General features: G+C 45.2%; 1 protein-coding gene across 2 annotated transcripts in view; it reads right to left on the bottom strand.

Moving 5' to 3' along the window:
* Nucleotides 1-15493, bottom strand: part of CREB1 (cAMP responsive element binding protein 1) — a 35050-nt gene extending 19557 nt beyond the window's left edge. For both annotated transcript variants that reach the window (XM_065638256.1, XM_065638257.1), the window contains exon 1: nt 15167-15493. The gene's annotated coding sequence lies outside the window, so the exon portion shown is untranslated. The remainder of the gene's footprint in view (nt 1-15166) is intronic.
* Nucleotides 15494-17867: the final 2374 nt, after the last annotated feature.

Here is a 17867-nt window from a genome sequence, read left to right as displayed (position 1 = left end):
TAGAAATAGACGAAAAGTGAAAGTGAGGGGTCTCTTGAAGCAGGTATTTAGCAATGTTTGCAAAGGTAGATGTTGCCAAATTCTTGCTGATAAATGCAATGTTTTCCTAGGAAGAATTTCCAATCCTCTCACATGCTATTCAGCAAAGGACCTCTGGTTTTACAAGCTTAGTTTACACACTTGTATCATCTTTTGCATATGTAATCAGCAAAAGCATTAACTGTTCGAGGTGCACCCTCCTCTACAGCACCAACATTTTAGAAATCAAATTCTTAACATGATTGCAAACACCTAAAAGAAACCTCCTCCTAACATAGATACAGTAAGCACCAAGCAACACAGGAAGCTGCCTGCAAGATTTACATCTCGACACATGCACTTTAAGTGAGTTTCCAACACGATTTGCAGTTTTTGGACAAGCTCTTAGTCTCGTGCTATTTGCAGGTTCCAAGTACTCTTGAATTCAGTTCCATTTACCTTGCACTTACACATCACAGAATTTGTATTCTAACATCTTCACTACCACTGTTTACAGTAACTTGTGAGAAAAAGAAGGAATGAGATTTTTGAGCATCACGACATCATATTCCAGATACACTGATTACTTCATATTTGCTTTAACAGTACAGTATGATTAAGATTGTCAAGATATACAAGACCAGGCAACTAGAACATAAATACTTATTAAGTCGTGTATACGTATAAGACCACGACAGCTGAAATTAAGGTTATCAATTGCTATTAGTTCTTGCAATTTACTGTGCAACAGCTGAAATGATGTTGGTTCGAAACCTTATGCTCCTCGCACATACAAATGAATGGCAACCTTTACACCTCATTTCTAAGCTCTCCTATACTTGTAGTCTAGATGGGCTTTGCTGTCCAGTACCCCAGTGTCATTTTGTTCTTGTGGGTGCTCAGGCCCCCCCGCCACCCCATCCTTTTGCTGCTCCTGCCCTCTGCTCCCTGGCCCTGATCTCCCCGGCAGCCACCACAGCAGGACACCTGGAATGGAGACGGGGATCTGAAAGGGTCCTGGTGGGGAACAAGTGTCCGGGGCAGGGAAGGCGTAAGGGAGCAGAGGGAGCACATTTTCTTCTCATTCCTCCGTGCTTCTGGGCTACTTTCCATCTTGTCAGGACAGCACACACCCCCCCGCTTCGAGAAAAAATTAGTAATTGCTGTAGTTCATCTTGAACCATGTATTCTAAATGAAACTAACTGAAAAAAACCAACAGTTAGCTATTAAAAACCAGAGTTGGAAAACCAGAATCTGCTTGCCTGAAACACCCCAGCTATGAACTCTGAACACAGGTTAAGAAAGCTGATGAGATTACCTGGTTAGAGACAGTTTAACTCATGACTTTTATGTAATACACCATTTCCTTTATTAGTTCAAAAGAGCTAGTATTATACTGGAGAAACGAGCGGGTGGTGGTCCTTTCCCAAACACCACTAAAGCCGAGAAACAAAATACCTCACTGTGGCTGTTACAGCACATATAACTTTCTATCCACTTTCGTACATGAAGGTCCCAAATGCCCCAAAGCTTTCTGTGCTTTTCAGTTGTACCAGTTGGCACAGTAAAACATACTACCTCTCCCCACGAGCTTTTCATTTCTTTGTCTTTAGTAACATCGTGGTGACAATTCGCGGCTATCAGTTAACGCTTATGCCGACAGTTATCGGCCACACAAAATAACTACACCTTAGCATAGAATCATAGAACAGTTTGGGTTGGATGGGACCTTTAAAGATCATCTAGTTCCAACCCGCCGCCATGAGCAGGGTCACCTTCCACTAGACCAGGTTGCTCAAAGCCCCATCCAGCCTGGCCTTGAACATTTCCATGGATGGGGCATCCACAGCTCCTCCGGGTAACCTGTTCCAGTACCTCACCGCCCTCACACTGAAGAATATCTTCCTTACATCTAATCTAAATCTAGCCCTTTCAGTTTAAAGCTATCACCCCTTGTCCTGTCACCACATGCCCTTGCAAAAAGTCCCTCTCCAGCTCTCTTGTAGGTCTCCTTTAGGTACTGGAAGGCTGCTACAAGGTCTCCCTGCCAGAGCCTTCTTCAAGCTGAACAATCCCAAGTCTCTCTTGCCTGTCTCCACACGAGAGCTGCTCCAGCCCCCTGATCATCTTTGTGGCCCTGCTCTGGACCCTCTCCAACAGGTCCATGTCCTTCTTGTGTTGGGAGCCCCCGAGCTGGACACAGTACTGCAGGTGGGTCTCACCAGAGCGGAGCAGAGGGGCAGAATCACCCCCCTGACCTGCTGGTCACACTTCTTTGGATGCAGCCCAGGACAGGGTTGGCTTTCTGGGCTGCAAGTGCACATAGCCAGGTCATGTTGAGCTTCTCATCAACAAACACCCCCAAGTCCTTCTCCTCAGAGCTGCTCTCAACTGATTCTCAGCCCGTAGTTGTGCTTGGGATGGCCCCGACCCATGTCAAGGCCACACAGTTTGCTTTACACCTCAGACATACTGCCATGGCCTGCCCGGCTTTACCAAGTGACAGGCTTTAAAGCCTTTCCCTTCCACAGCTACATGATGACTTCTGGCATTTTTTGTTAAAGTACACACCCAGATTTGGAAGAACAACACGACAGTCTCCAAAACCAGTGCAGATACCAAACAAACCTATGCCCATTTTGAGCCACATCCAGTCAGACTGACGTCCACCCAGCCATCAGCTGCAGCAGCCAGGGGCTGAGGGAAGGCAAATGGAGGCAATGCCCGCTTCTCAAGCCCTGTATTCGGATTTATTCATAGCAGCCATGCCAGTACGATTGTTCAGGAAGCAAATAACAGCTCCACCACCCAAAGTTCCAGGAATTCGACTCACTCCATATTTACTACAGGTGGCTTTATAAAGCCACAGATCCAACAAGAGAGGACTGAAAAGCTCCTCAAATACCGCTCTTGTATGCTATTGTTTGTTTTCACCTTTTCAGTGTAATCACCGAGGACCTTCACAGCAGATCTGTAAACATTTCCACTGTTACCTTGCAGCCCAGCAGCCCTTTCAGCCGCGGCTGAGCAGCCGTTTTACGAACTCCGTTCAATGGCTGCCAGACTCAAAATGTGCAGAGAAAAACAATCTTATTTACAGCTAACACATGGGACTTTAAATAAGCAGTAATAAATGCTTAACAGGACAAGACAGGCCCATAATTATCTCTGTCGCTAATGACTACAGTAGGTTGGCACAGGAATTGCAATTTTCACCAGGGTTTCTCTGTCATCCCAAGTTGGCACTGCCGGAGCCGCTGCCCCTGGGTGTTTGTTCCTCTGGCCCTCTCCTCAGGGTGACAAGACTCTGTGCCACACCGTGAACACAACCTACATTTGTTGCTTCGTCCTAGATCTATATTTTATCACTTTTCTGAACAAGCTCATCACACAGCTCGATGATCATGTCAGCTTCTGAGTCAGGGCAGCGCAAGGGCTGGGAAAACCGTATGGAAGTGGAAGTAAAAGAAGGTTCGTAACAACCGACTCCACTGAAAATGCCAAAAATGGAGAAGACCTTTCAGATTATTTGCATTCACACACAGCAATCTGCCAGGCAAATTGAAGAATAAAAAGAATAAAAAGCTTGAAAAAGTCTTCTTGCCACTGAAGTTAAAATATTTGATCTTGAACTTCCAAGAAAAATCGAATCTCATTGTAAAGAGATCCCGCACAAAGCAGAATCAGACCATCAGCTGAACATAATACCCGTAGTCCCACTTCTGTCTCCATCAGCATGACGCTCAGAGAAGTGTCTGAAAACTCTTCGCTGATTGAATACACCCTGTAATACCCAGTGCAAGAGAGGCAAACAATGAAGTATTTTCATACAGATCACAGAAGAAATGCAACCAGGAGACTTGATTACACGTAACAAATTTTTCTGGCTCCTGACTTTTCCAACAAAACCTCTAGTGCAGTTGTAGCTGCACTTCCAAAGTTGGCGAAAATTTCTCATACTTAACAGATTTAGATATGTAACTGATGAAAGTATTCGAACAAATTACTTGCGTTGCATGCTCAATCTCCCTTTCACTGAAGAAAAAGCAGTGGCAGATTATAAAACAAGGGCAGAAGACCAGAAGTCTAATCTCACAGCTACTGCAGTGGGCACCCTCATCAGCCGTCACCTCTAGATTTTGTTTTCTGTTAGCACAACACAAGAAAGCCACATTTACCGGGGAAAGGTGTATTGGTCTGCACAGGTAAGGTGTGCAAGTCAGAGTTGTTTAAACACTCTTCACCGCGGCGTTTTCCTCATTTGACTCCAAACTCCTGGCATTGTACTAGTACCTAGTGTTTCTGTCTTCAGGCTTTTTAAAAGAGACTCTGTCTGACTTCATGAGAACTTGCTTGTTTTGGAGAATTCAGCACATTTAGTGGTTCTTACACATTTGTTACCAATATCATATTTGTGCAGCAGTACGTTTACACAAACTGACTGCACATTACTACAACTGACATCTTTGACATTATTTTTAGAACATAAAAAGCACCTATTTTTCAACCTATGCTGATTTCTTGTAATTCCTACTAACTGGAGAAAGAAACTTTCACAAAAATGAAAGCATGTGAAATTGTCAAAATACATGCCTCTTCTCTCCATGTGTCTACTAAAAGTACTGTGGCTCACTTTGTGATGTGTAGCTGCTGGTTACTTAATAAAAATTACCACAACAATGTATCTGAACAGTATCATTTGTACACAGACATATTCAACAAAGCAAACATGGGCATCAAATGATTTTTAAAACAGCATCTGGGAGCTAATGCTCGCACTGAATACATCATGAGCTCCAGGGAAAACCTCTTTGCAATTGGTACGGGCCTTGCAAATTAATAATCAGCATAGCCACTCATGACGAGGTTTAATTTCTGGTCCTACTCGAATTCTCCTTTTACCTTTGACTGAAATAGAAGAGGATGGAGAACTGAGGAATAAATGAGTCCCTGAGAACTGAAGCTGACCTCTTGGCACGACTGACTGCAGCGACATGAGGGCAGCCCCTTCTCACATCGGCCACTTCTAATTCAGTGCTGAACTGTGGCCACGCACTAGTCTGATGGCAGTTTTTAATAAAAAAAGGGAAGATACCATTACATCTGTACTAAGACTAGGGGGCTGGTGTCTGTGCCCAAAAGGCAAGCCCTGTTCTATGGAGCTGCTCGATGCAAACAGCAGGTACCTCACATGGTGAGGTGGGGATGGCACCTGCTCAGCCCGTGGTGAAAACTCACTGGACACGAACCAGCACCCATCTAAAAGCCACAGGGTGTACTAACGCAGCCTGAACACAAGTAATATGAGCATACTAATGGGTACAATAACGTGTGTTCTGCTAAGGAGGCCCTGTGCCCAAGCTGGTGCACCCTACTTGCCTCTTCGTATAGGTTGTTGGCTTGGGCTCAGCGCCAGGCTACAGCAGCTATGTGATCCTTGCCTTACGAGGCAGGTTGTACCTGGCTGGCACACGCAGTAATTGAGAAAAAGCACTCTGGTACCACCCAGCTACCTAGATATGCCAAATAAAGAATTTATTCTGCTGCACTGGTCAACAAGCAGAACATTTTGGGCCACCTCCTTTCATAGCAAACATTGACACGTGAAGGTGTTCCAGAAGAGCTAATGCAGTCCAGAGTGACAGAAAGGAGAGCTAATTCTGCAAGCGGACAGAGACCTTCTCCTTCCCCAGTGACAGGGAGAAAATGGGAGATGATGTTAAAAAAGAGGACCATGTCCCTACCAAAAATGAAATGAATATTCAGAGCAGAAAATGATGCCAAGTTAGCAAGGTTAAGATCCATCTAAGAAGGTGCATGTGTTCCTTTTTTCCACCACACAGACCCATCAGAACTTGAGATTTCCACCTGACCTGCCAGAGTCATTCAGACAGATCACATTTGTTCTTCTCCATATGCATTTCTGTGTCTTACGGCCTTTCACTGCCCCATCCTTCATTCTGACAGAGTAAGAACTGCCTAGATGCTACATGAAATATTTGACGTTTTGACATGTCGTAAGGAACTCTGTCCACGTGCCAAGTAACTTTTAAACATGGCAGGTCAGAGACATCAGCTGGAGGAACTGCTGCAATCCCAAACCCATGGCAGCACACAACTCTATAGGGAGAGACTCTACACACACGTTTGTATTAAATAAATGATTATCTTTGAGGTGGGGAAACTACTGAAACTTGTTCTCAGCAAACAACACAGGAGTAATGACTGATTGCTCAAGAGAGCTACTCTCCTAGAGAGAGTGAAGCAGGACTACGACATTGTTAAGAAGGTATTTAACAACAGTGTCTCCTGCACAGGCTTTGCTCTATGTATGTGGTACAGAGATTCACGTAATCTCCATCACTGGGTCCATGACAAACGCTTAAGTGATCAAAGCAAAAGCTACTTTGAAATCTCTCTTGGTGTTCAGAGAAGATCAGGAACAACTTATTAAAAAAATAAAATCCACAGCATTACACAGACTCCCATCAGTGTGGTTAACCTGAGCGCTCCAAGCCCAAGGGCCAAGAATGCAACATAATCTTACACCTCCAACACAGAAAGGAATCACCTCCACACAGGTGTTTCCTTAATTGTAGTAATTCAAATTACATACCAAGTATGATTTAATGGAAGCATATGCAGGAATGTGATAAAGACAGACAACCATTTAAACGTGTTTATTATTACCTGAAATCTTTCAATTCCAAAGTAATTTGTTTCTAGAGTCTCTGTCCATTTTACAGTGTGACAATATTAACACACACTTATCACAACAGCATAATGTAACACTGTGCTGAAGGTTCTTAGAGATTACGCCGATTAAAGATGACATTCTAATGTAATATGAATGTAAATGTATATTCTGAAACTTAATCGTCTGGAAAGTCCCAGAAATTCAGGGGACTTTCCCATTAATAAAGTAAATCTTTCCTTTCTCATCCTATAACAAGAGGGGGCAACTGTCAGTATTTAAAGTTCTTTATTTGGTCACCTAAAATGTTAAACTAGATATCTGAATTTCATCATCCATTTGTTTTGTTCCTGTAATTAAAAAAAAAAAAAAAAAAAGAAAAAAAGAAAAAGAGCCTGAGGTTTGAACACTGTCGGTCACATCTGCAAAATACTGCAGATTGAAAAGGGCAAGATGTTGAAATCCCAAAGTGATACAGACCACACTTGTTTTGACATCGTTCTGCTGTTTCAGAGAACTATCGAATCAGTTAAGAAACTCAGGGTAAGCATGGAGTTTTAGGTATTACCAGCAGCATAGTTAAACCTGACAAGAGAATTTTAGGCAGTTTGTTTCTGTGCTGAGGTTTTGTCTGCTGGCGAGAAGGGACAGCTGCACTGCTAATGTTTCTAACCCACTTCTGAATGTCAGTGGGTAAAGGATTAATGTATAAAAAATGCCACTTCACCTATTTATGCTGCAGGCTTTAGAGGCATAAACTATTAAAACAAATACTGTTCATTCCGTTTGATGCTTGGAACGTACATGGTATTTCTAGAGTTCAACCCAGAGTATAAGAGCATGGAGTTATATAACCTGGTAAACACTGGAAAGTCTTGGTTTAAAAAACCACAACATTTTTAAGGAGTTCAGAAAGAAAACACAACAAAATGGGTGTTTCAGGCCAATGTTTTCACTGTTTTATTAATAGTTTATCATTAGAACTGGTTATCTGAAAGTAAGATAGACTGAATTATTTACACAAAGCTGGTAATTACCAGATATAAAGCCAAATGTCTGAAATAAATTCAAAACGACCTATCCGCAGAAGCAACATGCTTTTTGTTATGATTTAATAACTTTGTTTCTTTCTTAATAGGCAGTATAGACTATTTTTTGCTTCAACGCTCTCAAATAAGTGAAAACTTCTGAAATCTTTCTGCAGTTGCAGTGCTACAGTTGAGTATCCCCAGGTATGCATAAAAAACCCAGCACTTCCTTACAAACCTTGCCCTTGTCCAACTTCTGAATGCATGTTATTCACAAAATTTATTGCAACATTAAAACCAAAAGATTTGGGGCTTAAGCCACAGCTCAGACTTGGAAATACTTTCAATCCTAAAATTGCTCTGGCTTTAGTAGTTATATTGAAACCATCATTGCTTGGTCAATTAGCACTAGTCTTGAAGCAAGAGTAGACACATTATTTCGCTTAATGTACCAAAATTAAATCTGTGACCCACCCTCTTCCTAAAAAACAACTGAAAATAAACAGCGACCAAATTTTGTAGTAAAATAATTTTGAACAATGTTATCAACTGAGCAGATTCTGGTTTATTTCTCATGTATTTTTTTAAATTTGCCTGGACAAGTCAGGAACGCTTCTTAAATGAGAAGTGTCTCTCATATGCCTGCCAGACAGACCTACTCTGTTAAAGTATCATCTCCAGAACCGAGAATAATTTGCCTTGGTTCTCAAATACTTAACTGGAGTTTAAGACCTGTATTACCTGTGGGCAACACAGCTGTCTCGAAGGGAACGGAGATGTGACTTGCTGGTAATGCTGGAGGTCAGAACGATGACCCTGAGTAAGCAACGGGAGCCACCGATGAACCAGAAAGGGCCAGAGAAAGAAACACGCCGTGTTTTGCATCAGTTTGTTGCACACAAAAGAAAATATCTGGTTTGCTTTCTGCAACTATGGCCTTACAAGCATTTCTGCTGGCAGCACTTCCAGCTCAGGCTCTGCTTTCCTACTGATTCTTTTGTATTTACACCTTTACAGCTGAGCTGTCTGGGACTGGGCAACCAATTTGCACTACAGACAGACCAGAAAACGCAATTAATTTTATCCTGGCCCAGTTCTCGGATCCAGTTCACGTCACTGCCTCACAAACAGCTGCATTGGTGCTACTTGCACAGGAGCAGGAACATGGAAGGTGGAGCAGAGTCTACTCTGCTGCAGCCAGGCCTGCCAATGAAAGCAAAGTGGATCAAGTCATGGGTATAAGTGTCATAAGACTGCGGTTAAGTCAACAAAGACGCTGAAGAAAAGAAAACATCTATATTCTGTAATTTTATTATTATTGCTTTACTGATGACTCTGCTTAAGAGTGGGAGGCTGGAAACAGGACCATTATCTTTTACGTAGTCAACATTAGCTTTCTGAGGATTGAGCAGAGAGACGCATTTTCCAAACAGCCACATCACTGAGAAAGCAGTTGTTTGCAGCAGGTAACATACTTCTTTCTCTACCCAGCACAGGTGTGCTGGTTATACACTCCACATTAACCTTGTGCTACAACTTGCATGCTAATAGTTTCAGCCACAATTATTATTTTAAAATCAGGAAGAAAGGACAAGGCATCTAGCAGTTTGTACCAACTTGGCCTTGGGAAAACTGACAGGATTTCCACCCAGGTGTTGGGCCTGCACCCCTTCTGAAGCTTCATCTTTCAACCTGGGCTGCGTTAAATGTTATACATAATTCTCCCCATCTGACTGGGCTCCTCAAAAAGCAGGTGACTCAAGAGGTACACTGATCAAACCTCATGAGAAGACTGAAACCTGCCTCTGATGAGTACGTAGTTCAACCACACAAGTGTCACCAGGCTTTCAGAAGAGGGAAACTCTCCTTTTTTTTTTTTCCCCCTTCAACTGAGATACTTACTGTGTTCTAGCTCTCCTGTCTGTAAAGACAAACTGATGTGTCCCAGATAACCATGGACAGAGCCCTACTCCTCCTTCTTTCACTCCAAATGTGCTGCACTTCCCCGAGATGGGTCTGCTGAGCCAGCTCTCTGCTGCCAAAGGGAGAAAGTTGTGTCCCATTCCTTCTCTTCCCTACAGTCTCCACTGTGAATCTGCACTGGTGCTGCTGCCAGCAGCACCTCAATCACCAACCAGTTCAGCTCACTCATGCAGAAGAAAACTAACCTCACAAAAAGCACCATTTTCTCCTGGGTTAGTGATTTGAACTGGCTCATTAGATTCTACAAACAATCAACACTCTGGCCAAGGTAAGGGATGGGTGAGCACCACACAGCTGGAAGGAGAGAAGGAAGGAGTAAGATATCTGTCTCTTGAGAGCCACATACAGTTCTATCAGCTCAGATGAAAGCACAGCAATGGACTTCTGTTGGTATTATGCCGTGACACTAGTACACGCTGCCCTTTCCATATCTTCCCTCCCTTGGTATCTCCCAAAATTTTCTTATCAGCACAAAAAATTTGGATGACTTTCATGAAAAGGGGCAGGGGTCCTACTTCTATAGTAATGACCTAGGCTTCTTTTTCAAGCTCTCCACAATCCACAAAGGCATGAATTTACAAACCCTGCTCATATTGCACATCACTTGGAGGAATGCACAGGTACCAGCAGAGTTTGAGGCTGGGCCAGCTACAAAGAGCCAGAGGAGGAGCCATCAGAAAATAACGCTTTCAATCCATTATTCCATGGGGTTTAAAGGTTAAGCTAGATGAGATTTTACATTCAAGCCCCAGGAAAGGTGCAAGGGAAAGCAAAATCCAGTTGATATTTGAATAGTAGTAGAGAACGAGAGATGACTTAGGGTAGCGTCTATCAGAAAAATGCATGTAATATTAAAGTCAAAATGTCACAGGAAGTCATCGAGTTGCTGGAGAGATGATTAAGAAGATTGCAGCAAAGAGCTGCAGAGAATGGCGACAGGAGGAGGAGGTTCGAAGTCAGAACAAAGCATGTTAGAACAGGACAGAGGAAGGTGAAGATAATAGTCGTTAAAAAACACACACATAAAAGTTTTGTTTAAGCCAAGTAAATAAATAGCACAACAAACAGTATGTATACATGATATTAAAGTTTGGGAACAGATGCTGCTCATATTCATATGCTCCTATTTAGCACACGTAAAAACTTAAACCGAGCTAAATGATCCAGCGCTGCAGCAAGAACCACAATGAGATCCATGCCATCCAGCTTGGTTATAAGACAGCAATAATTTACAATTTTTTATGTAGGCTGCATTTTCTCACTTAGCAGCGCTGCTGTTTGAGCTGCCCGTATCTTCCTGCTCATTCCAGCCCCATCGTTTCCCCTGTCCATGCTGGTACAGCTACTGTGTGGAGAAGACATGAACAAGTCACCAGACATGGAAGTTGCTTCAGCCAATATCACTGTCAAAAACATATGTGGAACTATGGTTTCAGTCTGTCAGGAAGTAGATAAACTTCATGAATTCCTGGATTTCTAAGGCTACTGTTTTTGGTGGGTTTTGTTTCAGTGTGCTCAAGAAAAGAACCTGCTCTAAGTTTAGAAAGCTAATTGAAAAAAATTCTGCTAGAAGAGGAAAATACAACCCAGCTTTATAATTCTTCCAAATTTGGGAAAAAAGTTTTGGTGATAACCTCATTGACCAAACAAGTGATCGCTGGAACAACACTTAAAGGATCAGAGATTTTTACATCATTTGAACTCTCCCATCCAAAAAGTATGAAAACATCAAGGGTAGACATTTTTGTTTCAGTTTCCTGCATGAAAGTAGCTTCAAAATAGTTCATTATCCAGGTTCCCGCAGCTTTGTCTAAACTAGGTAGTGTTGTCTTATCTCAGAGAGCACTTGAAAAGTAATGAAATCCAGAACAGCCATTGGCAGGACCCTCCTATCTTTGGAACTATATTTCCATCTTTCACCTAATGGGCCTGATTGATGACAAACATCAAATCTCACAACACGCTAAGGAGAAAAAGAGATATGCTTATTATCTTAACTGGTAAAAGAAACCCTGTACCTATGCACTTTGCTCAAAATCATTGAGAGCATCTAACAAGCATCAGTGCTGCTTTAAAGTGGTATGTATGTATATGTTTTATGTATATATAAAACATATACACGCATCCAAATAGGAACACACTTCCTCCAAACTCTTTACCCTCTCCCCTTTAAGTGGCTCTTCTACCACCTAGTTTTCTATTCTCTCCACTTGGCACAGGATACTTTAAATCCAGCATTGCCAGAAAAAAAAACCAGCAGCAGCATGAAATGAGAAAATCCTTGTCTGTTTCCAAGTGCCTTTTTACCTAAAAGACCAACCAGATCCTGGCATACCTTCATCTCCTACAGAGCTGACAAGGCTCTTTTAGAAACATGGAAAAATGGAAAGTGTCATATTTCTTCTCACTCACCTTTTTAATTGCAGTACAACCAAATGATCTAAAAGTTAAAATAGGTATCAATGCCTTCATGCTGGGAGACATACAAAGATCATTAACAGCAGATTGCTCAGGTTTTCATTATCACCATGAAATACAATTGCACAGACTGCAGATGAGGGAACATAATTTTTTCATTCAGAGAAAAATCATTGCCTTGTCATGAAACTTCAGCTGTATGCAGGTAGGGCACCAGAGAGCTTAAACTGAATTCAGCAGGGTTGTTTCTGCAGATGAGGATCGCTCTCGTGTCCCCTGAAGCTAACTTCAGATTACAGGCACAAAGCTAGCAGGGCCTTCTTGCTGCACAAAAGCCTTGAGAAGTGCAGCATGAGTAACTGATCTCCACTTGCTTCCAGAGATCCGAAAATAGAGGTGAAGTGTGAATATCCCATTTGTTTCAAAACGGTGCCAACAGAAATTCCTAGTCAGGGCCTTGTCTGCTATCAAAATCTGCACCTACAGAGCTGCAGCTGCACTTAGGCAAGAAGAGGCTGTTTGCTTCTTACTGCAGCAGAACAGCTACTTTCCAGAAAAAGATCAGCTACTACAGAATATTTTATATTTGACATCAGTACCAGCAATAGCTATGCTGGTGCAGGCTTCCAGGAAACAGACAGATTGATGACTTGACAGTCTAAATGAGATGTTTCTAAATTTTCTGTATCAGCAGACCCCTCTTTCCTTTTTTTTTTTTTTTTTTTTCAGCCAGGGTAGCAGACACCCTTATCACCAAAAGTATGTGATGAAAAAAATGTACAGATTGGATGCAGATCATTTATTGTAGATCCATACACAAAGCTGAGAGTACTAATCTAAATATTGATGTTCTATCGATGATATTAAAGAATTAAAAATTACTAAGCTCTTATTTCCTACATGTAAATATTTCATATTAGGTCACCTGTAAGTGACAACTAGCAAATACACAACCACCTGTCTGCTCCCTTTTCCTCTCATCTGTGAAGATACAAAGCTGGCGAGGAAATGCAGAGATCTGTGTTAGAAAATACGGATCTGAGAATCTTCCACTCTATTATGAAATAGAATAAAATTAAATGTTGTGTTTCTAAAGCTACAAAACAACAAAGCAAGGATTTACTGTCACATTTTTATATTTAAAATGAAGCAAATATTCCATCAAACCAAGAATGAATTAAATACACCAACTACTCCATTATCTTTAATCACTATCAACAACTACATTGCTTACTGAAGTTCTCAGATGTCTACTAATCAATTACAACTTTAGAAACCTTCTTCTCATGTTGGTATTATTCAGAGTGGAGTGATGTAGAGCACCTTTGGCCTTCATTTCAAAAGAAGTGGTGGAAGTGACACAAAACAGAAATTTGCATACATGGAGGGACACACCTACGTACACGCGAATCACAAATACCCATCTTGATTAAAAACTTACTTCAGTGACTTCACCTTTTACTGTAAAAATCCACATTTACTGAAGCAAGCAGGGTCTCAAAATTCCTGTATTCTGAAATAGTGTTTGGTGGTCACAATGGGACTAAACAGAGCTGGCTGATATTCCTAAGTAAGTCTCCAGCCCTTTATTTAAGAAATAGAAACCTTGTTTCTAACTCCAGGGAAAAAAAAAAAAAAAAAAAAAAAAAAAAAAGGTGTTACTCCAGAAGCAGATTATGTGCAGGCATTCCAATACTTAAGAAGGAGAGGAAAACAAACAAAATATTTTGTTTTTTCGGAAAGAAAAGTCATATGACCTATAATTTTTTTTAATCCTTGTATACATTTGAGAGGTGTAATGATGGTTGGTTAAAAGTTCTTTTAAGAAGATTGCCACATCACTTTTACTTATTACTGTAAACAAAAACGCAGATATCCAGGTTTTGAAAGTAGAAATGAAGTCCAAATAATGTCTTCTATTCTAGGCAACAAAATGGGAAAAAAAGCCCCACAGCTGCTGCAAGGCAAGGCTGGTGTAGGGTGGAAAAGGCAGCTGACATTTGCTATTAAAGCAGGGAGAGAGGTCAAATCCTGCTCGCCGTGCAGCACCTAAGAGTCTGCAGAAAAAACTGGCAAAAGCAAATCCCGAACCGAGATTTACCAGCCGCGGCCAGGCTCAAGTTCATTCTTCGGGTTAAAAATACTAACAGGAAAGGAATAAGACAGCGAAAAGGAACCGCATGTCTGTTACGTGATCTGCGCACCGGGCTCAGCGCTGCTCCCCGCGCTGTGTCCCCGGAGCGCGGCGTTGGGTGACCGCGCGGCGCGGCCCCTGCCACAGCCTCCCCACACGGCCGTGCCCCGCGCTGCAAATGCAAGTAAACCACCAGACCAAGCGCTGGCCCGAGCTTCCGTGCACAGATTTTATTAAAAAACTCGTTACAGCTCCTAGGAGCGCCCCAAGCACTCGTTTCCATCGCGGCAAAGAGTTAGTTTCTTTATTTATACAGGGTCACCGGGGAAGTGAAACTCTGCGGGCGCGGGGGCCGCGGCGGCCCCGCAGGAGGGCTGCCCGCCCGCCCCGCAGCCCCGGAGCCGGGGGCCGCCGCCGAGCGGGGCGGGCAGCGCCGGGGTGAGGCAGAGGGGCGGCGGGGAAGCGGCCCGGAGCGCAGCCGGAGGGGCGGGGAGGGGGCGCCCCGCCGCTGAGGGGGCGCGGGTGGGTGCGCGGCCGCCGCTCCCCCCCTCGTCGTCTTCCTCCGCCGCCTCCTCCTGGGGCCGGGGGGCGCGATCCCCCTTCCCCGCCGCGGTGAGCGCCGCCGCTGGCTGCCGCCAGAGTCGCCGCCGCCCGGCCGTGGCGGCCGCCGCCGGGGCCGGCTCCCATCCGCCATTATCCTTTGTTCGCGGCGCGGCGGCGGCGGGGATGTTGCAGGGCTCGGCTCCATCTTTAAAGCGGGCGCCCCTCCCGCGGGCGGTGCAAGGCCGGGCCCCCGCGTCCTGCCGCCCGGCGGCTCCCCTGGTCCCCGCCGGGCTCCATTTCCTTCCCTCCCCCCCGCCCCTGTTTGCTGGGCGCCTTCCTCCTCTTACCGGTTACCAGGCTGCTCCGTCACTGCTTTCGTTCGCGCCTAGGATCTCGCCGCAGTTTTATTCTCTCCCCCACGTAACACACCGCGTCAAACTACACCTCCGCCGCGTCACTCACACACACACAGGCGCTCCCAGCCCGGCGACAGGCAGGCAGCGGCCGACTGAGGAGCGCCAGCCAGGGAGCAAGCGCCGAGCGCGCCGCGGCCCGCACGGAAATCGCCGAGCGTTCACGGAAAACACCGAGCGCCCGGCAGGCGGCGGGAACGGCCGAGCGCGCCGCGGCGCTTGCGGAAAGAGCCGAGCGGCCGCGGAAAAGAACGAAGCGCCCCGCTGGGTGGGCGGAAAGAGCCGAGCGGCCGCGGGAAGGCGCGAACGGCGCTTCCGCCCGGGGCGGCCCGCGCGGGAAGCGCCGAACGGGGCTGCGGGGGCGGGCGCGCACCCCGCTCGCACCCTCCGCAGGCGTCCCCGCCGAGCGCGGCAGGGGGGCCGAGGAGGCCCGCACGCCGCGAGCGGCCACGGAAACGGCCGAGCCGCCCCCGAGCGCGGGGTCCGCCGAGGCCGGCGGGTCCCCCGAGTTCAGCAAGCACGACCCCGCGTACACACCGGCACCCCGGGGGACCTGCTGACCCCGGCCCCGCAGGCCGCACCGCCCGCCCCGGGGTGCCCCGCAGGCCCCACCGCCCGCCCCGGGGTGCACCGCTGTGCTCACCCCCTTCCCCACACCCCCGGTTGTCACCTCATGACCCAACTGCCCCTTGTCTTCCCAAGCACAACACGGTGGGCAAGGGGCCGCAGTGCGGCCATGGCTGCCGCTCCTTGATGCCTCCCTCCCCTCCATCCCTTTATCGCGTGGTGAAGCGCTTGTGTCTGCCAGGTCGCTGCTCTAAACCTTCCTCTACTGCCTGGTTTTCACCCCGGGCTGTGACTCCCATCCCATTCCCTGCTCTCTCTGGCCCTGTGGCCAGTCAGCCATGGCGGCCCAAACCCAGGCCGCAGTGACTGCCGCTCCATCCTGACACAAAAATCCCCATGAAATCCCCCAGCCCTGAGCAACCGGCCTCCACCGGTGCCGGAGGGCCAGACCTGAGCTGCAGACACCGGGCACCGAAGCTGTAAATCCATGATTTTCAGAGCAGCGGTGGCCAAGGCAGCAGTTTGCACCCAGGGCACCAGTCCTGCGCTCCAGCTCAGGATGGAGAGACGTCGTGAAAAGGGCAGGGGACGGTGGATGTGTTTCAGAGACTGTGGTCTGCAAAAGGATTTGCAAGTATATTGTAAAGGGGGGAGTTGAAGAGAAGCTGCTAAATTAATGTATACTGTGATTAAGTTGTCAAAGACGTACCCGTCATTAACCAATTGACATGATAAATGCTTTCTGACAGAATATTAAGTAATACATTGTTTAGAAGCAGAGTGCTTAGTTTATATTTAATTAATAATTAATAGATGTATTGTAAGTAAGAAACTAAGCAATTATAACTAACATCATCAAATATTTCTTAGTATAGATGTATGTCAAAATTTTCAAAAATTGCAATGCATATGTAATAATTATGTGAGTACAAGCAACGCAAGAGCATCCGGTCTTCAGAGCACTTATGGAGGATGATCCCCAGTGTTCCCCAGCGCTGATAAAATAAAGAATGCTGCTTAACAGTATAATTGACTCTGCTGTAAAGTTTATTTCTCCGTTTCAGTGGAATACGGGGTTTGTCTCATTGAAGAAGAGGAGCAGCCACGTTCTGTGGCCCTCAACCTCATCTGCAGCGGCAGCGTGGCGTCCGTTGCTGGGGGTTTTAAATACTGGACAAGTGAACTTTTTCTAGGAAAGGTTTTGTGAAGAGTTGATGCCACCACGGAGCAGAGAACAGGCAGGCAGTGCTCCGGCTGGGTGAGTCCAGCCCCATCTTGTACCGTTCTCAAACACAGTGAACGCAGCTGATCGTACACCCTGAAGAATGAACTTCTTGAACTACAACCAGATAAAAGCTGTACATAGCCTTGAAGAACGTAATTTTCATTTCGCAAAACCTCAAGATGGCACTACATAACAAGATTTGAAGCTGCAAGTCTGGTTCGTTTTTGCAGCCAGCCTGGTATAGCCACCCAGTGAGACACCACTGGGAGGCCAGAACTGCTGCAGGCACCACGTCAGATCACACTGGTGTGTGGTTCCAGTTAGTTTTGCTCTTATCAAGTCTTGTTTTCTCAAGAAAGTTGAACTGATTTTACTTAGGCTGAGTTTCATTTAATGCCGTCGAAAATTACACGAGACGGTACAGAGAGCGATTACACGTTTACTTTGCATTTGATTTAGTTGATTACAGTTATTCGAAAATAAACTGCAAAAAAGCCGACCTCTGACATTAAAAAGAAAGGAGCAGCTCAACTTAAACATATAAAACATTGTTTTATTGCCGGCACATACTATGGCCACCCTCCCTGTGCCTGCTTTTCCCCCTGGGTGTTGTGGAACTCCCCTGTGCCTTTGGCTCATGCCCGATCCTGTCTGCAGTGTACAGCTGCCATCATTTTTGGAAATTATTTTAAAGTTTGTTAAAACTCCTGCATTTCAAGGAGTGGTTCTGATATAAAAGTTCTGGCATCTCATGCACAAGTGCTGGGAAACCTTCTGACGGCTGTTTTGAACTTTCCTCCTTCTCTTACAGGTTTTCTAGGGGGTTTTTTGCCTCTTACCAGG

Source organism: Caloenas nicobarica, chromosome 6 (assembly GCF_036013445.1).
Source record: "Caloenas nicobarica isolate bCalNic1 chromosome 6, bCalNic1.hap1, whole genome shotgun sequence".
Classification (NCBI taxonomy): Eukaryota; Metazoa; Chordata; class Aves; order Columbiformes; family Columbidae; genus Caloenas; species Caloenas nicobarica.
The sequence above is the reverse complement of the archived record's forward strand: the minus strand, read 5'-3'. Positions and strand labels throughout refer to the sequence as shown.